This window comes from Mytilus californianus, unplaced genomic scaffold, assembly GCF_021869535.1.
Source record: "Mytilus californianus isolate M0D057914Y unplaced genomic scaffold, xbMytCali1.0.p SCAF_4, whole genome shotgun sequence".
Taxonomy (NCBI): domain Eukaryota; kingdom Metazoa; phylum Mollusca; class Bivalvia; order Mytilida; family Mytilidae; genus Mytilus; species Mytilus californianus.
Window position 1 is genome coordinate 49,973,607 of NW_026262690.1, and position 16,536 is coordinate 49,990,142.

The 16,536-nt window shown below is 30.6% G+C and overlaps 1 long non-coding RNA gene across 1 annotated transcript; it reads right to left on the reverse strand.

Annotated features, from left to right (window-relative positions):
* Positions 1-4,033: 4,033 nt before the first annotated feature.
* LOC127738208 (uncharacterized) lies at positions 4,034-7,894 on the reverse strand. Its single transcript, XR_007999959.1, has 3 exons — positions 7,877-7,894; positions 5,593-5,683; positions 4,034-4,721 (listed from the first exon to the last, which is right to left on the reverse strand). It is a non-coding gene; the product is annotated as an uncharacterized LOC127738208 (long non-coding RNA).
* Between the last annotated feature and the right edge of the window lie 8,642 nt (positions 7,895-16,536).

The window sequence follows — 16,536 nt, forward strand, 5'->3', positions numbered from 1 at the left end:
TCTATCACAAGTACTTCCTATCAAACTAACTTAAGCAGAAAACTTAACATTGAAAATGGCTAATTAATTCAAAGTCACTGGACCATGGCCTAGAAGGCAGGCCTCAAAATTGTCATCAAACTGATATGTACTGATAGTAATGCATCTTCATCAAAAATATCAATGATTTACCACAAGTACTTCCTATCAAACTAACTTGAGCAAAAAACTTAACAATTGTTGATGCCGTCATCACAGCCGTCGCCGGAAAAGGAATCCCTAAAAAACCTAGGCAGTCTAGACTGGGAGGATATTTTTATCACTTAAAAGTTTACTTGTATAATTATTTTATTAGTTGGAGCCAGGGGTTCCAGTAGAAGTACGCTTTTTGCAATGCATTATTTTTATAAATATGATTTTTCAATAATCAAATTTTCTTTAAGATAATGTTTTAGTGCTACAATATTTACTTGTGTATACCTAAATTGACCTGTTAACTGTAAAATGAAATAAAAAGCTGTGTGCAAACGTAATGTTCATTTAACACAAATGTAAATAAAAGCAAGCAAATGTAAGGCACCTTAGTTAATATACCTGAAATGTTTTGACAACAATATATTCCTAATTGTACCCAGTAAATTCAATTAGTGAAATTCATCATAAGAGATTTAACATAATCCACCATTAATACAAAAAAAAAACCTGAATTCTATGTGATCAATAGGACATTTATGAACATTGTTTATTGTGCAGTAATCTTTTGTGTCATTTTTTATCATCATTATTTTTACATTTACATGTATTAATGGAAAGAGAATAAACTGCTTCGCTGAGCGCAGCTGGATACGCCCCCAGAGGTCCAACCCTGAACAGTTGGGGCAAAAATGGACACAATATTCAAGCTTGATACAGGTCTGAATTTGGATTGTAATTAAATATTTGAAATATTATAGGTTTCTGAATAAATGTAGTCAAAGAACTTGAAATTGGTTATATGTATTGAATTTATCTTCAATTAAAGATTTCTTGCTGTTGTGCAATACTTAGTAAATCTGTTGTCAGACTATAAACAAATAAAGTTCAATTTCTTCTCAATGTCATATTTGAAATTTATGAAAATCAATAGGGAGATTACATCAATAGCTATAAATAATTCACCAAAGTTTCATGAGAACTGCTGAAAGCATTTTTAAGTTATTGTCCAAAAACTGGAAAATCCCCCCTTTTTTAATGAATAAAACCCCATAACTCAGAAATGTAAAATCTAAAATTTATAAAATTCTAAAGGGAGCTTACATCAACAGATATAAACAATTCACCAAAGTTTCATGAGAACTGCTGAAAGCATTTTTTAGTTATTGTCCGAAAACTGGAAAATCCCCCTTTTTTTATGAATAAAACCCTGTAACTTGGAAACGTAAAATCTAAAATTTATAAAAATCCAAAAGGGAGCTCATGTCAATAGATATAAACAATTCACCAAAATTCCTTGCAAGTTGGTGAAAGCATTCTTGAGTTATTGTCGGAAAACTGGAAAATCCCCCCTTTTTTAATGAATAAAACCCCATACTCGGAAACGGTTAATCTGAAATTTATAAAAAACGAAAGGGAGCTCACGTCAATAGATATAAACAATTCACCAAAGTTTCATGCATATTGGTTAAAGCTTTTTTGAGTTAATGTCCGACATGTTGACGACGGACGGTCGGACAGACGGTCAACAGTATACCATAATACGTCCCGTAAATGGGCGTATAAAAACTAATTTTAAATACTTGAAATTAAGTTTTTTATGCAATGTTATTATTGTTGCGAAAATTGCAAGGATAGAATATGCAATAATAAAAACTTCCATTTTTTATTTTTTGTATGCAACTTAATTTCTGAAATCTTAATCATCAATCTCACATTTTTGTCCATTATTCAACAATCACAATTGTGAATGCATGCAAAAGTTTCTGAATTTACAGTATACCACATCAAAAGCTGTTTATAACTATTTTACTGTTCAGCTTTTTTTTTGAGAGATTTCTGAAACATCAAGAAATTTTGGCATATACATCCCAAGGTTTCTTATCAATTCAGGCAATACACCATTTGTATAAACAATATGATATTTGATTTATCCTCAAAGTAGAGGCTTCAAGGAGCCTGTTATGCTAACATGGCATCTATCTATAATATTAAATCAATCTTAGCACCAGGCCTTGAGGTCATAAAAATTTCAAGTACAATTATCGTACTCAGACTCAGAATTTTACCAATCAAAATACTGAATTTGGTGTTTTGAGCACTAACTTTGTACTCCAAGTCCTGAGTATAGTATAGTTTTACGACCAAAGGCCCAGGAATATAAAATGTTGTTCTCCAGTGGTCTGTATAACTATGTTTTTACAGTGTTTAAACTTTATAATATTGTAATGATATATTTGTAGTTTTTAAGTATTCTGGTAATGTTTACAAGTTTATTGACAATATATAACTAATATGTAACATAAAGCTTATAACAAAAAAGAGTATTTCCATCAATCATATACATATATAAAAAGATTACATTTCTATTTCTTCAAATTAGTTAATTATTTGAAGAATCTTTTAAGCTTTATATAACTCATTATTTTGATTTATGATAAATTAAAATAAATAAATAAAAAGTATTTAAAACGATTTAAAAAAAAAAACAATCGCTGAGATCAATTCATACCTTCTAATTTATTTACAATAAAAGGGGACAATCTTTAAAACCTCATACAGAAAAGTTGCACAAGCTAGAACAACTATTTAAGTCATATGAAACTCAATCAGATTGAAAACTATATATGATCTGAAATGACTAATTACAGATATACATAAAACTGTCCATAGGACACCATGCCCCACTAGCACAGTCATATATCCATATTCAGTAATGGCGAAATCTGGGTCAAAACCAAATCTGGCAAATATCTTTAAAAGTTCACATCATAATCAATAAGTTTTCTAAGTTTCAAGTTGATGTCACCACAATTTCATAGAAAACTACCTTAAGCCAAAACTTTAACCTGCTATGGGATGGGCAGATGACAGGATAACAAAATGTCTACCCTCCCCCTTACAATTGAACATGGGCATAAAGAGTCAGCTCTATATATGCATGGAAGGCTAAAAGATGTGTAGAAGAATGACTTATTAATTATGACTGATAATTAAAGGTAACATTTTATGTCATCTACTGTTACATATAAAATATAAAATTTGGCTCTCAAACAGAGCAGAAATGTGTCATTGGACTTGATCTGTAAATACTTGTTTATACCCAATTATTCATCAAAATATTAGCTCATTGCTGTTAAAGTGGTTTTTGCCCTTTGGGACTGGTAAGCTTTAAATTGACAGGTTTGTTCTAAAAAAAATCTGAAGTAGGCTTCAAGATATTCAAAAAAAAATCACCATACATCTTAATCACATGAGATGATGAGAACGTTCTATTTTACCCATTGCAACAAATATCATTATACTAAATTCTTTAGAATATCACATTTACATACATAAACCTAATATTGTTTATTAAAACTATATTATTACTCATAAAAAGCTAACCAACAATATTGTTACCTTCCAACCTTGAGGGAAACAAAGTTCACTATAAGGAAGACAACATCACAGACTAAATTGTATAATAGATCAAACTGATTGACCTTTACAAAGCAGAGCAAAATTAAAACTGATTTGAAAAATGTCTTATGAATAATCAATACTCTGCATAATTATTTTAACAATTTTAAGGAATATGTGCGTCTGTGAACAATATTGAGAAATTGTGAAAAGACTGATATTTGAGAACAAAATAAATCTACCAGTATGCCATTAATATTATGCACCTACCAAAAATAGCTGGGGGATAAATTGCTTCTCATATTTACATGCAAGTCCATATGATAAATCAGTGGCAGATCCAGAACTTTTTGTAAGGGGGGGGGGGGGGCCCGCTGACTGACCTAAGGGGGGACCCGCTCCAGTCACGCTTCAGTGATTCCCTATATAATCAACCAAATTTTTCCCACAAAAGGGGGGCTCAGGAAGACTACTGTGAAGATGATCCTATTTCTTGTGCTGTATTTAATTTACTTAAAGAGGGGATTGTCATTATCAACTAAGCAGAACAGCCTACAAAAAATGAACAACAAATTTGGAATAAAAGTAGAAAAAACATCATTTTCTAATGCTCCATTGTATTCATGCTTAAATAAAGGATATATTCCACTACAATAAATTTGATGAATGTAAAGTTTTGAATTTTCAGATACTATTACATAAACATCACTTCAAGGGGCATAAATGAATCTTACAGATCCCAAGTTTTTTTAATGATGTGCTTTCCATTGGGCATGGCAACAAAGCATACATGTACTCAAACAAACTGCTCTTAATTTGTAGATATAAGTTAAAAATACTAAATAGTGTTAATGCAATTATCACATTCTTATATAAAATATGCAAGTTGATAAACATTATCAAAGAGGTAGAAGGAATGCCTCGTCACTTCTCTTAAAGCCTTTATTCTTACTACTTGTGTGGTGAAATCGGACTGAACCTGTTTCATCATTAATATCATGATTTAGATATGCTGCATCACATTCATCATCAGAAATAATACTCTCATTCTCACTATTGTCATTTCTACTTGGCAATAATTGCATTCCTTTCTTGAAATGAAAAATAATATGGACAGCCATTACTGCAAGGGTTATCCAGCTACAAGCCTGTAACAAACAAACAATGAAAATTATGAACATGCTCACTAAGTATCAAGTTGATGTGAACTAAAACTTCATGGTAAACTACTATAAACCAACACTTTAACCCAATACTTTGGTTGGAGAGGCATAAAACTGCCATGAAACAATAGACCACTTTCGTGTTTGTTGCATTTCCGTCAAAAACTTTGGTGGTTTTAGAGAACATCATTCGTGCATTTAGGGACATCGTCACTTCCTTCCCATGTTGAGCACCTACAGAACAAACATTTTTTTCTAGATTAGCCTGAATAATGACTATCACGAAGATGCTTGATGAACTTTAATAGTGCAGGGATACAGGCGGTCCCCTTTATCTGGTAAATGACATCATAAAGGCATGTATAATTGACGAACTTTTCCAGTGAAGGACATAACTCAAAAGTGATCTATTGTCTTCAGTAAATATAACTAACGGTAATCAGATTCTTTACAGTCCTAAATTAGAAAAGAAAAAAATGGGGTACCATAGGGTAAATGAGTTAATTATCAAATTAATAAAATAATGGCCAGATGGTATCACAAAAGTAGTTCTTTTATTGCTGTTATCTATAGTTACATTTGCTTTATGGTGGTATCCAATGATGACATAAAACCCTCAAACTTTACAGAGTTGCAAGATGAAGTCAGTAATGAGCACGCAGAACTCTTTATTATTTATTGATAATTCTACATATGACCTTAAAGAACAGGTGGATCTAATCAACAATGAAACTAGTGAAGAATTCAAAAAATTCTAACATTCTAACCAGACAAACATACAATGTCAGAGCATCAAGACTTTTGGAGGGGAAACTTGACTAAGATAAGATGTGTATGTTATATGATGTAGTCTCACCTGTCCTAGCTGTAGATATCTATAGAAGGAATGTGTTCTTCCATCTGTATAAACTGACCAAACCAAATCTTCAACTTCTGAACATCCATATCTAAATTAGATATTTATAAATCAACTACACACTTTGAATTTAAATGAGCGTTCATTTACTCACTGAGTAGATAGTGCATGGATAGCATGGAAGGGTTTAAGGTTGAAATAGAAACTAATCCTTTTATATTATTCTCTCAAATCATTGTTTGAGAATCTAATCCATTCTAGGAAATGTTTTTAAATCCTACACCGTTACATAAAGATTAGTTGACAACTTTCAAAATATCTAATATCTATGGATATCCAATGAGGTATTTTGATTTTCAATTTTTTACACCAACAATAAGATTACCAACAATTCTTAAGATTCAAAAACAGCATTCATGTGTAAGAAGTCTGGATACATCTTTTTGTGGAAATTTCTTTTTGATTGAAAATGGATTTTTTTTTTCACTTATTGTGTATAAATTTTTTTTTAAAAATAACCAAAATGCAAATTGTATTTTTACTACCCACTTTTTAATATGCAAAAAGGACCAAAATACCTTTTTTGATCATCTTGGTCATTTTGCTGTTTACAGGTACTTTTTATCTACTATATATTTTGGCCAAAATGTAATAAACTGGATAAAAAAAAAATCATCATTTAAGTGCACTAAATCCGTAAGGAGTCATTCAAAGATTTGGTCATTTTGGAACTTTTGTAGATCTCATAGTTTCTACTTTCTACACAGTTTATGAGATAATTGGCAAAATTATAATAATTAGTCACAAATTGTCATTTAATGGCAATTACTTTATAAGGAGTCATCTAATGGTTCCTGTCATATTGGCCTTTTTGTAGATTTTGTATGAGGGTGTGGATGTGGGTTTAAAGAATAGAGAATAATGGGCAATAAATATAAAGAATAGAGAAAGATGGGCAAAAATAAAAAAAGAACAGAGAATAATGAGGTGCTAAAATATAAAGAATTGAGAATAATGGGCTAAAAAAGTATAAAAAATAAAGAAAAATGGCCAACAAAATCAAAGAATACAGAAATGCAATACAAAGAGGATTTAGATATTTTACAGTTATATTCCAACACCTTATAAAGGAATTTTGCTCCAGCACACAACTGTTATCCAAGAGATTTTCAATTTGTCATGGTCCATAGTTTTTTTCAGAATATAAGATGCTGCTATGCTGAAAATCAAAAGTGACCTGCATTTCCAATGAGATCAAGGCTTTTCCACAGGTAAAACATAAGTTATCAGCTAAAATATTAAGCATATATAAGATTTTCGTACTTATAGTACCTTACTCCTGAACCATAAAAGCAAGGCATATTGTTATGATAAATTAAGTTATAAAAGTTGATTTGTGAACTATAAGCAGGTGATTAATATATGTTTTGGACAGAATTAAAGACCAGTCCACAAAATGATATCTGACAAAATAAGTATCCAAGATATGTCAACTTTATAGCAGCTTACAAACACTTTAACAGTTTAAAGTTAGTATATTCTGTGTTTTCCACTATATTCACTATATTTTTCTGTTAAAAAATTGCAACATCAGAAGTATCCCTTTTTTGACAATTAATATATATACTATTAAAAATATTAGGAAAAACTATACATGTCTATAAAAAAAATGAAGTTCATGCATGCATATTTTACTGTGCTGGATATACATGAGGCCAAAAATAAAATTTAAGTTGTTTGATATTGCCTACCTACCCACTTAAAAGCAGCCTACCCGAAAAATTTATGACACAAATCGTTTTCAATTTTTTTAAAGGATTTTTTCCTGCTCTAACATCATTTTCTTGTCTAAAACATGTAACTTATTTTGTCGGCCAAACACTCTACCTACCTACCCAACACTATAAGTCATGAGTAGGCAACATCAAACAAAGAATTTTTTTAGGGTGACCTCAGTTAGGGTGGAAGTGTCACTTTTAAATCATAAATTTTCATAATCATGCAAGTGGAAATTAGAAGAAGAAAAAAAGACTCAGTGAAAATAAAGTAAATAAATCAAAATAAAAATGGGAAGCAAAGGCTGAAAAAAGTTCACATAGGATTTACTGGTAAAAATATTTTTTACCTTATCTACTCATGCAAAATATGGAGATGTAAGTTCATGTAACCCAATTTCAAGGATTTATGAAACATAAAGCAAAATCAAAAATATAATCTACACCGATCGCAGTCATTCTTATTGTGTTACATACATGACATAGTTAGTGCATTTATAAATACTTACATCAGTTTACTATACACTATCATAAAAATATAATATAAAATTTTATAATACACCATCAAGGCACTGACCCTTACACTGTTGTATAAATAGAATAATCTTACAGTTACCAACTTACAAGTGATTTTTTTCACAAAAACTCTTACGATTAAAATTTATCATAAGTTATACTGAAATGTGTATGACTTACAATTAATTTTACTCTGAAGATTTTTTGTGAAAAGAGCAGCTGACCTTTAATAAAATCTTTTAAATACAAAAAGTACAAATATACTAACAACTAATGAATGTACTGTTCAACAAATAGTTTATGAAATACCCAATCATATTGTTAAAGGTCAACTTCATGTAAATATTAGGAAAACATCAATAAATATGTGCTATATTTATGTGGTCTACAGCAGAAATAGTATAAAATTTCATAAAGCCATAGGTTCATGACACTGAAACTGCTTCAAGGTCTTTTGTTTAGTCTTAACAGGAAGTATAAAGACAGGGGATATTAAAGAACCCTTATAACTATTCTTGCCAATTAATGCTTTTGAATATCTGTTTGATTGTGCTGGATGTATAAATATCTATTCATACCTGGCCTGGGGAACTTGACTAAAAGTGATCTTTAAGAAGGTCATAAATGTATCAATCAACCAAATTTTGATATTTGGTCCTTCACAGGATTTTTCAAATTTTGTCATTGAACTTTTTGTCCAATTTTCTTCTAACAAATAAGAGAGGCAGTTGGGGTCAGCAACCATAATAGTTAAATGGGATGTCAAAGATTCTATTTCCTCAAAATTTGACACACACTGATCACTTACATGATATATTTCATACTTCTTGAACTGATTTTTTATCTAACTTTACCGCTATTTGACTTTTTCGAAGTACAATGTTGGTTTCACATCATGGACATCAGACAAAACATTGAAAATAGACCTCATATGAATAATTACAGGGTATGCAATAATATTTTAAGTAACAAAAACAAACATGTTTTTTTATAAAATGTGTGATGTTGAGTGAATATAGTTTACATCTATTGTAACTTCCTACTAACTACTTGTTATAAAATCTCACCTGTGTTTAAGAGCCTCTTCAATGTTACTGCAAAATTGTGACGTGCCAACCACTACAATACAGCTGGTTACAAAAAGGACAATGAATAGTATGATGTTTGTTACTCCTCCAATTATAAATGCTGCCAATACATTTCTGAAAGATAGAAAATTAAACAAGTTCAAATAAGGTAAATGATTAAAACCTCATTTATACCAAATATTATACTTTTCATTTGGCAGGTTAAAAATAAGAGACCAGTTAAAAAAGAAACACACATTGTTAGTAACAGTATTAAAGTGCATAGTCATCAATCACCTTTACATATTTATAAGTATTTATGTTTTGTCCCTTCTCTGTAATGTGTCCCATTTAAAATATATTTCACATAAGCAGAGTTAATAGTATATTGTATGTTTATCTTTCACTTTGAACTTATTTTTTCTTATGTCAGGCACTCAGCAGAGTCTTGTATGGATTTGTTTTTATCATCATATGAGTACAGATTCTGGTTATCATCAGTCCCTGTACAATGTATACTTTGTTTGTGCAAATGACAAAATTTACATGACTGCACAGTTAAACAATCTGGACACATTACTTTTGTCAGATTTATTGGTTGTTGCATGTTTTTACTGTTCAGTGGCAATGAATTCATGCATATTCAGGTCTAGGAACTATTAACAGTTAAAAACAAATTGTTTAAAGAGCAATTGAAGGTCTTTTAATCTTAAATTCAATTCTTTGGAGCACAACTCCTGTAAAAATAGTTCAAATTGGTCAGCACTCTTCCAAGACCTCCATGATATAAGCCTTTGATATAATATTAAACTTCATAAAAACTCTACAAGAAATGCAGGTGAGAGTGCTTACAATGCAATGGTCAATATAAATGTCAAAGAGACATAGATCCTGTAAAAATGACAGATCAGTCGACTGATTTTAGAAATTACCCCAAAACTTTGAATTTGTATGTAAAAGCATTTCTTTTTTTATCAATTTCAGCAGGCGTTTTTGCAAATATGACATTTTTGGTGGGTAAAACTTCTTTTTTGAAAAGCTTAGAAGTGAGTACACTATAAATTTGAAAACTCAATATTGTTAATCTTAAATTTACAATAAAACTTCGCAACTAGTTTTGTTGATTTTTTTCTATTAAAACTATCATTATAATTTAGCAGCAACTTCAGATTGTCCTACTGTCAATTATATTTACACTATAATTCACTATAAAACTTGAGACAAATGTAATGTTCATGTATCTTATATTTGTTTACGTTTTTTTGTTTTTGAAAAATTACTATTTCAACTTATTTATTCATTATTTGTACTGTAAAAATCTTTTCAGGAGATTTCCTTCCAAAAATGTGTGATTAGCAGTTAGAACAATATCGGGAAGAAATTTTCTTGCTTTTTACATTTTTTAAAGTTTTATAAGAATACTAAAATTCTGCTGTCATTAAAAGTCCAACTAAAACATATGAGTTTAATGCCTCCTGCTACCAAACAACAGAATGAAATCTATGATTTTTTTCTTATTTCTTTGTTATCTTATCAACAAAATCTGAAAAATTACATGTATTCCAAAAATCCATTCTTGATTTACCCTTCATACATGTATACAGTAATTTGTGCATGTGAAACAGAACTTTTGCAATTACCAATAGATAGTTTAAACATATTTTATTTGTTCAAGTACAAATTGGATAAGACACAAGTCAAACAGACTTATGAAGTCTTCTCCATTTAACATTTATAGCAATATAATACAAAATATATGTATGAGCATGCATGTATAGAATGGTATATCTATTTAATATATATATATGGATTTATGTCAAAAGACAGAAAAGTGAAGACAGAAAGAAAACAATAATACAGAAAAAATAAATAAATAAAAATAAATAAAGGAATATTTAGAAAACAAAAACAAAAAATAAAATACAAATTAAACAAACAAAATAAAAAAAAAAAGAAAAAAAAAGGAAGACTTTTACTTAGATGATGATGTGTGTGCGATCATGGTTTGCTATCTAGACAATTAGAAATCTTTCCGAACTTGGTTTGGTTTTGCTCTAGAGAAAGAAGATAACTACCCTAGGTTAGTAGTTCTATGTTAATTTTACAATCATTTGGAAGCCAGCGCAGACTTTCAAACATTTTATTTCGTATGTCTGAATATAATATACATTTAAAAAAGAAATTATAGGAATCTTCACGATTAACACCACAACGGCAAGAAGGGTCAGAAATAATATTGACCCTATATAGATCATAGTTTAAGGATGATGCAAAACATCGAAGTTGGGTTAGAATAATATTCAGTTTTCGAATTCCAAACTCATATTGCTTCAGTACAAATATGTTACTCTGAGGGTAAAGTTTTTTTAGGTTCAGTTTTAAATTTATTTATTGATTCCGCATCACGATATGAATCATCAAGATTATTCCAAAGACGTATGGTTGATGGAATAAATGAATCATTAGTCAATGCTAGTCTGCAGAATGGAATAATGATGTCATTTCCATTGCGTAGAGGATAGACCGTCATACTTTGGATTTTTGGGGGAATTAAATTTGTCAAATATTCTGGAACATTATTTTTTTTAATATTATCAAACATTTGAATTTTTCTTCTCTCTCTTCTTTCAGCTAATGTTTCCTATCCAAGTTCTTCATAAATAACCCTTGAGCTTGTGAATATAGGTAACCCCGTAACTATTCTAGCAGCTTGGAGCTGTAATTGCTCCAGTTTATTGATATAACCTACCCCAATATTATCCCAAACTTCACTGGCATACTCAAATAATGGTCTTAGAAAAACTAAATAGAGTTTTTCTAAATTTTTTCTGCTCAGTTTATATTTCAACTTCCTTAGCATATTTATATGTTTAGATGTGCTTAAGATAATATTATCAACGTGGACATTCCATTTAGCATCATTGCTAAATGTAACCCCTAAATGTTTATGAATATTTGTAATAGGTATATTTTTATCATTGAATATAAAGTTCATTTCTGGGATTTCCACATTAGAAAATAACATAATTACCAATAGATAGTTTCCTATCGAAATAATTTGATTTAGATATCCCATTAATTTGCCACCATGATAGAGGGCAACATGCACAAATTCTTTTAAAAACCAACCAAATTAAACTTGTGTGTTCACTCAACTTTTGAGAAAGTTGTTTTCTGAAACATTTACATTTGTGTAAAGCCTTCTTCAATTTATCACTTTGAAAATTTCCCCTTTAATTTATGAAAATAAACATTATTGCACCTCTAATAATAATTTGAACTTTGCGAGCTTTTTTCACAAATGACAAGTTCGTTATAGATGAATGAGTGATGACTTTGTAATTCTCTTCGAGAAGGGTACATGACCAGAAGTTAACTTATGATAAATATATAAAAACATCAACACCATTACTATTAATATATTTTTTTAAATAGGCAAACAGACTTTAGATACGGACAAACCCTAGCAGAACCAAACTAGGGGTAAGCCCCTTTTCTGTCAATGGTAAGGATACACTGTATATTTTCTTGGCTGGATGACCATCATACTGTAACATACCCTTCATCAAATATCGACATTCTCAACTGAATATGGAACCAAAGCCAAATAAAGGTGTAGATTCCAACCACAACAGGCGTGTATATAACATAGTAACACGTGCTTAGTTCGCCCCAAACTGATGACTTCAAGTCAACTGTTATTGTAGTCAAATTGTTGGGTCGTGTTACAGCAGTCAGAACTGGTTTGGCATAAAGCACACATTCTCCATGAAAATAGTTTTTAACGGATCCTACAGGAATGAAGGTACACATGCAAAATATAATAGTCAAACTATTTAGAACGATTGGAATGTATTTATCAGATTTTTCATGAACTTTTCTGGCAAATTTTCCCATTTTGATTTCGTTTGAGCAGACGACTTTCGGAAGTACTCTAGTATTTTCTTCAGATGAGTTGTGTGCCCTTGTAAAAAAAAGTTTTCTCAGTTCATGTACAGAATATTTAGACTGTTGGTTGTCTTTTGGTTGTTTTTCGTTTTTTGCCATGGGCATTGGCATTGTCAGTTTTCTTCCACTTATGAGTTTGAATATCCCTTTATTATCTTTCGCCTCTCTTTAAATCCGGATTTTTTTTAAATCTTCAAAAATTTAGCTGTGTAAAATACCAATTAGAGTGGGGCGCACATATTCGCCGGGACACAATTTCGCCGTTTTGTGATTTTTAGGTGTAAAAACTTCAAAGGATGGCTGAAATGGAAGAAATGTGCCGGTAAATTATATTTTTATAACAAATATGATTATTTTTTAAACTTAGACAAAATGTCGGCACTTACCGCAAAGGACCGAAAAACGAACAACGATTTTCGGCCAATTTCCTGAATGAAAAGCACGATTTTAAAGAAGTATTTCTTAGTAATTCTTTGACTGATTGCCCTAAATTTCAGTTATTTACACCTTTGAAATGTCTGCTATTCATCTATAATGAAATTGATTTGATAAATATTGTTTAAAGCTGCAGTTATTTGGTTTTAAATAGATGTGTAAAAACGGCGAATATGTGTCCCCCTTTGACAAAACATCAGGAAATTTCAAATAGCCTTTAATCTAACTTTTCAGATGAATTTTTTCAAGGAAACACGTTTTCAAGCTAAGAATATTTTGCTTTTGATGTTATCTTCATATAGAAATATCAGTTTACTTCAAAAACATAAAGACCTGAACATAAACTGCAGAAAACATGGAAATTATGGCGAAAATGAGCACCCCACTCTAGCAGTAATCATACATTTGTACATAATTAACATTTTTAAATTGATTAAAAAAACTTTCATATAATAATTCCCCAATTTTTATTCAGGAAAATATTATTTTTTTAGTATATACATATAAAAAAATATCTAATAATTCAACTTGAATTTGAATAAAAATTGGGTGCGAACGTGTAGGGTGCGAACGTGTATTGGGCGCGAACGGACCTGATACCTGCGCGCATTACCATTACATTTAAAAATCATTACGTTTGCGCGCAACTTTTGATTATATTTGCGCGCATTTATTTGACAGGTAAACACAGGTAATAATACCTATCCATTTATTGATTTATTCAATTATTTACAAGTACAAGTACCCCTTCCTAAGTCCCCTGCTCACCAACGAGGAGGTGGAAGTGGGATTTTATTATGCACAAGTACTAAATCCTAGAAATATATACAGATAAAAATGTAAAATTTGTTAAAACATAGCTAATCTAAAAATTAAAAGTACTGATATATAGTACATGAGTTACAATGGTACAAAGAAGTTCATCAAACGTTATAACATTACATAAACTCACATGACAAGATGAGATGAAAAAAAAAACAGTATAGTGACGAAGAGTGGTGATTAACCAGGAAGGCTCACTTGAAAAGTTATAACCCTGATAAATTTACACATCTTTTTTTGTGTTTTTTTTTTATTTGAATTAACAAATATTTTCAAAATTAATAATTTATAGTCATATTTATTATGAAAATTCACAAATTATAGTCATATTTGTATTTTTATATTATTTTTATTAATTAACTTTATTTTAACCTGAGTTTACCTGTAAAATAAATGTGCGCAAATGTAATCAAAAGCTGCGAGCAAACGTAAAAAAAAATTAATCCCCAAACGTAATGCGCCCTAATAGATAACGGATCATAACGATTTGCAGATTTTGACCATCTTTACTAGAAAGCTAACGTATATAGCATTTTGATAAAATATAACAGTACCCAAATTGCACCGAATACCCAAATTGCACATATTTAGCATAAATAGCAGTGGAAATTTTACAAGTTTTCTTAGAGACTATAAAACAATTTGTATTTTAATGATTTGACATTATGCACGTCTTTCAACATAGATAGATATTTTTAAATATACACAAAATGGTCACAGATGGAGTATTCAGTGAAAAAGTAAACTCTACGGAAACGTCGCCATGCGACGTCCACAAAAAGTTAACTTTTATAAATGAGCAATTACAATATGTCACAAGCACTATACCTTAAAGAAATTATTAGTAAGCATGAACTATTGTCAAATTGTTCTAAATATTTGAAAAAAAATAAACAAAATTTTAGTTATTTGATTTTTACGGATGTGAATTTAAGCATGGATGCAATTTGGGTACTCCTCGATATAGAATTATGGGTCGTTTCGAGGTCGGTTCAAACATATTTTTCTATGATTCAATATGGATTCAAAATTAAATTGGTGGATTTATATAGTATATAATGATACATCTACAAAATAAACACAGAATGGAAAATTTCTTCTGTACCATAAATAAAAGTAGGTAAAAAAACTGTCAAAATAGGTGCAATTTGGTTACTGTCACGTTATACATGAATTCTGGGACTATTATACTATTAAGTTACTTAGTATAATAGTCCCAGATGAATTAAGCGGAACAGTCTTTAAAAATTCTAAAAACGTCTTTTTCTAATAAATGTTGTTGAATATTTGAGCATATTTCTGTCCATATTAAGGATAAGATAATATTAATATCAGTATACGAAGAAACTAATAGCCCTTGTATTAGTCCTTTGACAAATAGATTCCGAGTTCATTCCATATTTTACATGACACGCGGAACATGATCGTTGTTTGTTTGTCTATATAAAACATAAGGAGATGTAGTATGATTGCCAATGAGACAACTTTTCACCAGATTTACAATGACGTGGATGTAAGCAATTATAGGTCACCGTACAGCCTTCAACAATAAAAAAAATCCATACCGTATGGTCAGTTATAAAAGACCCGTGACGTCCATCATGTAGTAAGGGTTAAAGGTTTTAAGAAGTCAACCTCTCCCTCCCGCTATTATCTTGGTCAAAAGAAGATACATTTTGAAATAAAAAACAATTTTAAAATCAAACCATGCTACTGGTATTAAAAGATTTAAACAACTGAAACAAACCATCCAAAGAAAATCAAGACAAACCTATTGGAAATATATAGAAGACATAATAATTCCAGAAGATAACGAGGACATCCGTTCACCAACAAAAAGATTCTGGACCTATATCAAATACAAGAAAAGTGAAAAAGGAAAACAATCAGATCTGCTAATACTGGACTTTTCAAAAGCTTTTGAAAATATGTCCCACAGTTTACTCCTCCATAAACTACACCATTATGGCCTTCGAAGTAAAACAAACAAATGGATAAAGGAATTTCTCACCAACAGTACCCAAGTAATAGTTGTTGAAGGCGAAACATCAGACAACGTGAAAGTAGAATCCGGAGTACCACAAGGATCAGTCTTAGGACCCAGTCTCTTTCTTTTTTACATCAACGACCTACCAGAAGGCCTACACTCCACAGTGAGACTGTTTGCGGACGATACTGTGGTCTATTTGACCATTTCCACAGACAACGACTGCTATAAACTCCAAGAAGACCTGGACAAACTGGCAAAATTGAAAAAACTTTGGAAAATGGAGTTCCATCCTAAAAAATACAGCGTCCTCACAGTCACAAAAAAGAAAAAGCCAATCAAGTGGGACTGCAAACTCCACGGCCATAATCTTGAGCATGAAACATCGACTAAA